This window comes from Theobroma umbraticum, unplaced genomic scaffold (assembly GCF_002168275.2).
Source record: "Theobroma umbraticum cultivar Fairchild unplaced genomic scaffold, ASM216827v3 scaffold_459.0, whole genome shotgun sequence".
In the NCBI taxonomy this organism is placed as follows: Eukaryota; Viridiplantae; Streptophyta; class Magnoliopsida; order Malvales; family Malvaceae; genus Theobroma; species Theobroma umbraticum.
The window spans coordinates 330,295-339,502 of NW_018397286.1; positions in this window are offsets into that span (position 1 = coordinate 330,295).

Sequence of the window (9,208 nt, forward strand, 5' to 3'; positions counted from 1 at the left end):
TTAAAATATTTTAAGTAAAAAAATTTTAAAAATAGTATTACCAATAGAATTTTCCAATGGAATGTTCCGTTGGAAAATTTTCATTCTTAATAGGTTTTTCCAATGAAAAATTCTATTGAAAACTTTAACAGGCTTTAAATTTTTTTAGGTCCTTAAACTTTCCGACGGATTTCCAATGGATAATTTTCTATTGGAAAATTCCAACGGAAACCTGTTGGAAATTCTGTCGAAAAATATGGTGGGAGAAATTTTGATGTGTGTTAACAAAATCTCCAACGGATTTTCAACGAAAATATTCCATTGGTATATTTCCGCTAGAAATCCGTCGAAAATCTGTAAGAAAAATTCACAAAAATTTTTGTTGAAATTCCATTGGAAATTTTCAACGGAATGTTTTCTGTCGGAAAAAATCCGTTTTCTTGTAGTGTACACAAAGACATTATATGTCTCCAAATCATATAGCTTGTAGCTTTTTATGCCTATAGGATAACTTATGAAAAGACATTTAGTAGCTCTTTTATCAAATTTTTTTCTATGACTTGAAATGATAGATGCAAAACATAATGATTTAAACACTTTAAGATGTGATTATGAAGGCATTTTATTAAACAAGAGTTCATATGGTGTTTTATTTTGTAAAACATGTGTGGTAATTCTATTTATAATGTGCGCAACAATTAAGATTGAATCACTCCAAAATTTCAAAGGCAATGATCACTGAAATATTAATGCCTTTACAACCACTAACAAATGCTAATGTTTTCGTTCACCAACCCCATTTTGTTGTGGAGTATCAACAATTCAACATAATAAAGTTGATGTAAAATTTCTTTAAAGGAATAAAAATCCAAAAGTTTAAACTTATTCCCATTATCTGACCTGATTTAAAACCATATTATAAAAAGTAGGTATGATACTTGAAACTTCAATTTATACTTCATTAGAAAATTCCATGTAAACCTTGTGCAACCATCTATTATTGTCAAAAAATAATGATGTTTTGATAATGTTGTAACAAAGTAAGATCCCTATGTATATGTATACCTATATCAAATCAAAAGGTGAAGTTGAAAAAGTACAATAAATAGGAAAAGGTAATCATTTTTGCTTTGCTAATAGACAAATGTCACAAATCAAATCAGATTTACATTAAAAACATCATAATTGTTTTGATGAATCAACTTAATTTAACTAAAAGAAGTCCTAGCCGGAAATGCCATAAATCAAAGTTCTTTGGCATTGTACTACAAACATTTAATAATGGTTGCTTGGCAGTATTTACATTCTCATTTTTGCTAAGCTCTTTCAACAATTGTTCATTCAGCTTATTCTGCATGATATTCAACTCATTGATGACTTTAGTAACCCTAATCATTTTCCATGAAATTGGTTCTATATGACAAAATATTTATTTAAAAGAGTTAAACAATATTTGTCTGATTTTCTATGTGAACTTACTGAAATCAAATTATAGGTAAAAATTGGCACACAAAGTACATTTTTCAATATTGGAGATCTTAGTTGCACAATTCCTATGTACAAAATAACAACTTTTGTTTTGTTTGGTAAGTGAACATATGTATTATGGATTGCCCTATATGAAGAGAAAAGCCTTAAACTATAAGCTAAATGGTCTGTGGCACTTGTGTCTAAGATCCAGGTATCATTATAAAAAAATGAATAATTTCTGGTTTGTATATAGCTTACAAAAGCATGATAAGTGCAAAGTAATTGTGATTAGTAATTATACCTGTCCATGCAGAGTTTACAAGTGAGATTTTGTTGCTGTGGTTACCAGTACTTGCATTATCATTAACAATTTTTGAAGGATGCTCATTGATTAAAATTAAAATTTTTTGAGCTTGATATTTAGAAAAACCTCCTTGAAAACCAGAACTAGTAATACCATTTCCATTGTCATGATGATCCTCTTAACTAGCAGTGATAACACTATTTATACTATAATTTTCTCTCTTTTTTTCCATTAAAGTTTCCTTTTGTGAACTTAAAATCATGTGGAAATCCCATTAGCCTATAGCATTTTTCCTTAGTATGACCATTCTTACCATAATTTGTACAAATTATATCGGATCTGCCTTTAGTTTTACTATAAAAAATAGTCATCTTTATAAAAAACTCTATAAAAAGGTGAGTTTGCAAATTTATATTATGTTAAAATTTTTTCCTAAGGATAATACTATAAACTTTATCCAAAGTAGAGAAAGGTTTCATCATAATAAGTTATGACCTAAAAGTGGCATAAGATTCACTCAATCTATTGACAAACTTAAACACATTATCCTTTTCATTCCTGTCAATAAACTTCTCAAAACAATTTTGATTATAATTTCACACTCTTAATAGGGCAATGGTATGAAATTTCACAATTTCTCCTAGATACAGTTAAGCTCAGTAAAATAAACATCCACAAAACATGTACCTTGTGAGATATTGTGAAAAAAATGTAAAAATTAGAAATCCTCATATCGTTTAGTTATGTGAATCTCCTTTTGAGAAGATCCCAGATTTGAGAAATATTTGTCATATAAAAAACATTTGATACAATTTGTACATATATTATGCAATTCAATATTATTCATATATTATGCATGTGATGATATGACAAGATCATGTGGTCACATGAAAAGTTAGTCAACTGTTAATTATAAAAGCTTATTTGATCTAAAATAAAAATAGAGAAATTTAATTGAATACAATATATAACTAATAAAAGTTTTATTTAAATGTTCTTGAATGCTTTATAGGCTTTTTAAAGCATTATGTTACAAAAAAAAAATTCAAATGATTTGCATAAAGTTACTAGAATCAAGAATTTGATTAGGCATTCTCTTAATTATTTTAAAATTTTATTATTTATATTAATTTTATATATAACTAGGTAGAAGACTTGCGCATTGCTACTGGTTGTTCAGTTGATAAAAATTGAATGTTGAAAAGAATGTTATAATGTTTGGATATAATATGTTTTTAATAATATTATGTGCATAATAAATTTAACATTGCAACTTTAAGCATTAAAAATAGAAGAATTTTTAGAATCTGTTTACTAAAAGGCCAAACTCAAAGTTGAATGTAGAAAAAGAACATCCATATAGGTGGTCATACATTTTTTGTACAACAAAATATCAAAATGATATTATTCCAACAGTTAAAGCAATACAGCAATCAATTGTGATGTACAAAATTTGATTGCTCTTGCATTATTTGTACATTTTTATCATAACAACCGCAATACATTGGAGTTATAAAAAACTTGCTCCATCTATGGTAAAATTTACCTTTTTTCTTTATAGTGAAGCTATATGTAAATTGTTGCTTTCTTTACAACATGTTTGAACCTCTTGTTTGGATATCATCAAGTATGATATAAAGTTAGTTGATAGTTTCTTTATACTAATTTAAATAGAAAATAGTCTCGTTTTGGATAATTTACCTATTCAATTTTCATTTCTTTTAGGTGACTTTTTTAAAAGCAGTTCCTTTAAAACTTGTAAAATTGTCAAAGATGGTGGGAGTTCCATTTGAGGTTCGCCAATGCTAAGTGATGGAGTCTGAAAGATAGTCAATTGTTGACTTGTAAAACTTGTGGACACTTGTATTAGGGTACTTGATGGCATAATCTATTTGACACTGTTACAATTAAAGATTTTAAAAATTATGTATTCATGATCAATGGCTTTTCATGGGTGTCTTACACTTAATGTTCTTCTAGTATTGATTAATGCCTTCACAGGAGATGGAAGAGTCATCTTGTCTAGTGTTCCAATTGTAGCAAGTTCTGTAATTATAGCTCCAATCAATTTTTTAGCTTGTTGTCCAAAAGCTAATAGGTCAATGGTACCAGTTTCATTTTGGACCATTAACTGTAAAATCATCCCATAAAATAATTTAAAATATTTTGTTAGATTCTCTATTTTGTTAGGATGTAGTTTTTAGTAAATTTAGTGATAAATAAGTATTATGTTACTTACATAAATATAGGCATCTTCTCATTGTGTTTCAGGTACAAAAATTTGTTAACACAAAATCATAGACCTATTGCGCATTGATTGCAAGTGTTATAACACCATCCATTTGATGCTTTGATATTAATAATTGCCATTGTGACCTTAAATTTGGCATTCTGGTTTGGAAAACAATAGAAATATTTTTATATAGTTAATTGTTTTATTTTTCATTTATGAACAGCATGTGGATATTGATTGCCATCAATGTTATAGTACTTTATACAGATAATCTTACCAACACTTACTTTAGATCTATAGCTAATAAATCTGCCATTGTTGCTTTAGTAATTGTTTTATTTGTAATACTTTTTTTTCATATCTAATAGTAAATGTAGGATTGAATATTGGTACTGTAAATTGATAGTTGTTGTTGATTGTAAAATTACACGGTAAAGTTGGTCTGTACATTACCTTAATTTAAGTTCAAAGACCTTTAAAATATCTAGATCTATGTAGATTCTTGTTAACGTATAAATATCCTACAATGAATAATCGATCAAAGATCAATATAATTTGCATGTACAATGATTATTATGGAAAGTAAAAGAATAGTGAGAATTATACTCATACTGGTAAGTTTTGATCATCAGTCCTATAAATGTAAGAATTACATTTATTTTGTTACACAGAAGATGCTCCTGTTTAATGGTTGATGCTAAGTCTCCATACAACACTATTTTCAGAGTCTCATAATTGTTGAACATTATTGTAAAATATCAAATTTATGCACACAAACAAAAGTTACGTCGAAGTGTTTAAGTACTTGTTTATTTACTTTTCTTACTTTGAGTCTTGAATGTATAAGTTATTGAGGTGTGTTCCTGTTATTGAGGTGAACATTTGTTGTGGGAGTCATTGTTGCAAGAACTCTAATTACATCTACAACATTATTAGACATAAATATGATCATGCACGTTAAACAATGATTATACAATACAATTTTATAATTGAGTTTTTTAATAACAGTGCATGTCAACACTTTCTTCTAGTGTATCTTGTCATGGAAAGCTTTATAATCTCCAAAGTTAAAATGGTAGGAAAGATATACAATGTTATCTTTATGAATTTCTTTGACCTCTGTTATCCTTGAAAGAATAATCATTAACTCTTCAGACAACACATTAAAGTTGTTTTTAAGTTTTATTACCCGAAACTTATCAATCAAGTATAGACCACATTCCTTTTGTATTGGTGCAAAGTGTGATGCATCTAAACCTCTAATCATAGCTTGTATCACATTTTTCATCAACAACTAAAAATTCCAAGCTTAGTAAATTCTGATTAGTTTAATATTAATTTATAATTATACAGATATATGTAATATAACGAAACAAAAGTTGTTTGACAATTTACCTTTTCGTCAGCAACTAAAAAGTCCAAGCTTAGTAAATTCTGAGGATTATCTGGTGTTGTGGATTGCCACATCCTCTGCACCTTGACCTTTATGACATGTGGTTTGAAGAGTTACAAATCAGTCAAATATTGCTAATTCATTTGTAACTGACCATGGACATTGAATACAATTAGGTTCATTGAATGTCAAATGTTTATAGAAAATAAAAGACTTCATTCATGCAAGTTTTTGCATTGCAATGTGTAGAAATAGTACAATCTAAAATCTCAAATATTAAGTAGATTTAAGACTTATACATAGAGAAAATGTATAGGACAAAAGAATTCAATTTAAACAAAACAAAATAAGAAAAAATACGAAATAAAGTACAATTTAATCAAGGAATAGAATGTATCGATGATGAGTGCATAGTACAAAAGGAGTTAGTTTAGACAAAAAGAAATAAGAAAAAGTAGGAAAATACAAAGTAATAATTTTTGTAGTAAAGGAAGAAATCACAATAACCTGTTTGGAGATTGTTAAAAATTTCACTATAAATTATGTTTTTTGTACGATTTGACTATTGTTTGTCATCATTCCAAATAATAATTTTCAACCCTTGTTGTGATGTTACCCTTGATAAAGCTACATACAACTGAAAAATATAAACCAACAATATCTAAAGTTTGTCGCTGACTTTTATTTATTATCATGCTATAAGATAGCATAGTTGGTATTTTGCTTGCTACCAGGTACGATAGATAAAGGTTCATCAATTTCTAACTATCTTACATTACAAGTAAATGCGATGAACAATTTGGACAACCATAATATCGACAAATGGCCATCACATCCTGATAATTTTGGAACAAATATTGAGCACTTCCAGTAAACATTACAAGCAAAATGACTTGTTTGCTTACTGTATTAGCTTGTACATCACCTTTCAAAATAACATTGCTAAACCCTTTATAAACTTCAGACCTTAGACTTTTGTTATTATCCCTTAAAAATTGTATCCTCATCTCCCCAACTGTAGTAAATGCATCAACAATAAATTGTTGAAACAATTTACCACCTTTCAACAATGTGTTTTTTATAGGATTTCATTGTTGAATTACATAAGTATTATATTTTCTCATTGTGACCTGTTTCCTTTTCCGTTGTTGCGACACAAGGGAATCGACATAACTAATATCTAGCATGTATCCATCCTCCTCATAAGGAAATAGCAGAGCATACTATATTGCCATAAAAAGGGATGAAGCTCACTTATTCATTTAACACCATCAGTTACGTGTTAAACATCAATATCGCGATGGCTACTTGATTGTCCTATATCTCCAGCTATCAATACAATAACTTCTGATGTAGTTAATATTACATAAGTTCTATTACGATTATTGTAAGATCTAATTAATTTTAGCCAAACAAAACAATCATCTGATTTTCTAAACCTGTCTCTTGTTGTTCTAAACATTTTAACTATTCCATTAGTTTCATCAAGCATTTTAATTAAACCTTCTACTATAGATCTATTGATGACATTATTAGAATGTACATCTCTAAAAATAGATATGCTATTTGAAACCTCATTTTCAGTATCATATATATAAAGTTGCACAAATTTTGGTCTGTGGCCTAATGTTGGAAGTAAAGAACTAATCCGATGATGGTTTTGTCCATTTATTTTAAAGTTATACGAACTTGGAATACTATTTACAATATTATCTATCCTACTTTCTATGGATGTAAACTGAAACATATAATTGTAAATGTTAATGTTTTCTCTAAAATAACTATTCATGTACCCTCCTGCATAATTGAACAAAGAGTCTAAAAAATTAAGTGTACATCTAAACAAAGGTGATCGAACCGTACCTTGCTAACAGCATAATGTAAATGTACAAAAACATGTAGCATGAGTTGTATTAACTTTTTCTTCATACCACATCATAGTAGCATAAAAAAGACAAATACAATTTGGTCCTCCAAAGCTAAAGACTGTGTTGTACCTTCCTATTGTTGCAAAAGAGAACAGTAAACTACCAATCACAAAAATTGTAGAACTAATTGCTTTAACTTAAATTTGTCAAAATTTAAAGTTCATTTATTTGTATGTCCATTATTCCCGAACTCATTTAACATTTCATTGTAACTTTAAGCTATTCAATGCTAGAATTAATAATTTTACGACTACCTTTTTGTTTTGCAAACAAACAAAAAACATAAATTGGCAAATTCCAACAATACTAAACATTCTTTTAATAACTATCAAACAATTACATATGTTAAGCCAGTCATACAAATATTTGTACATATACCTTGAATGTTGTTTCATGCCTCGATACCACTAGTTGAAGTATAGTCCATTGTAAATTGATGATTCATAATAGGCACATCATACGAACTTTCGAAATCAGAATTACATCTTCCTAAAGCTTTTGCTGACAAATTATGTACAATCGAAACATCATATAAATTTCTAAAATCAAAATTATATGTTCTGTTGACATACTCACAATTGATTGAACTTTGACTATTCAAATGATAATCAATAGTTTCACAGTTAACACTGTCGATCACATTCCCATCTTTTACCATAGAAGAATAACCCATAGTAAATGGCAATTTTAAACAATCAAGAAAAAGAACATCATAAAGTTCATAAGAAAAAACATCATTATAATTTAAATGATTAGCAGTTTGTATATATCTTATTTTTTTTCTTGTGTCTTTATTTGACATTGTATCTATACAATATACACAATACACAAATTAAACTTACAAAACTTATATATTAATTTAATTTTCCCTATCCTTAATAGTAGACTTCCATGTACCAAAAGAGAAAAGTATTCATACTATCTAAATTCAAAGTAAATATTTTTCAAGAAACAAAAATTAAACCAAAGCATTTTAACAATTTATTGTGCATACTTGTCTATACAAACAAATTATACAAAGGAAAAGTATACGAATAAAATTTCCATCAAAGTAACAAAGCAATGAGAATATAATGAAATAACCTAAAGAGAAAAAAATATAAAAAATAGGGAAGTTATTTGTAAACATTGTAAACTCACAAGTAAACAAATGTATCCATTTCTAATGATTGAAACCCTAAATACAAAATTCAATAACTTAAATATCCAAATCTGAGCTCTTGAGACAATCAAACAATTTGAAACCAAATCGAATTAAAAATAAAGAACAAAATATTGAAATCAAACAAAACTGAAATAAATATAAATAATAGAATAATAAAACCAAACAAAAAATTCAAAATGTAACAGAAGATTTCATTGCTTTTTTCATATAGCTAAAAAAAGAATAGAAAAGTAAAGTGATAATAAAACCCTGCAATACATACTAAAACACTGTAACATTAAACCCTAGACTATACTTTAAACCATAAGAAAATAAAAAGCACAAAATCAAAGAATAATAAAATAAAAGGAAAATAAAAAGCCATCGTAAGGAGAAAATATCATTAGATAAACTAATCAACAAAAAAAAGCTTATAATAGAAAAGAAAGAATAACAAAACCTTACAACACATACTACAATACTGCAATGTTAAAGTTTATACCATAACTTAAACCACAAAAAACCAAAAAACCAAATAAGAGAATCATAAAATAAAAAGAAAAAAATAACAATGATAATAAAAAAAATCACCTGCTACATTAATCAAGAAAGAGACCCTAAAATAGACAAGAAAGAAAACCCTAAACCATGCTTTTGAACTCTTTCAAAAAAGAAATCGGAAAAATCGATCATAAAGCAATAAAGGCAAGCATCACTTAATAGACTCTTCCAGAAGAGGAATAGAAAGGACTAGTTA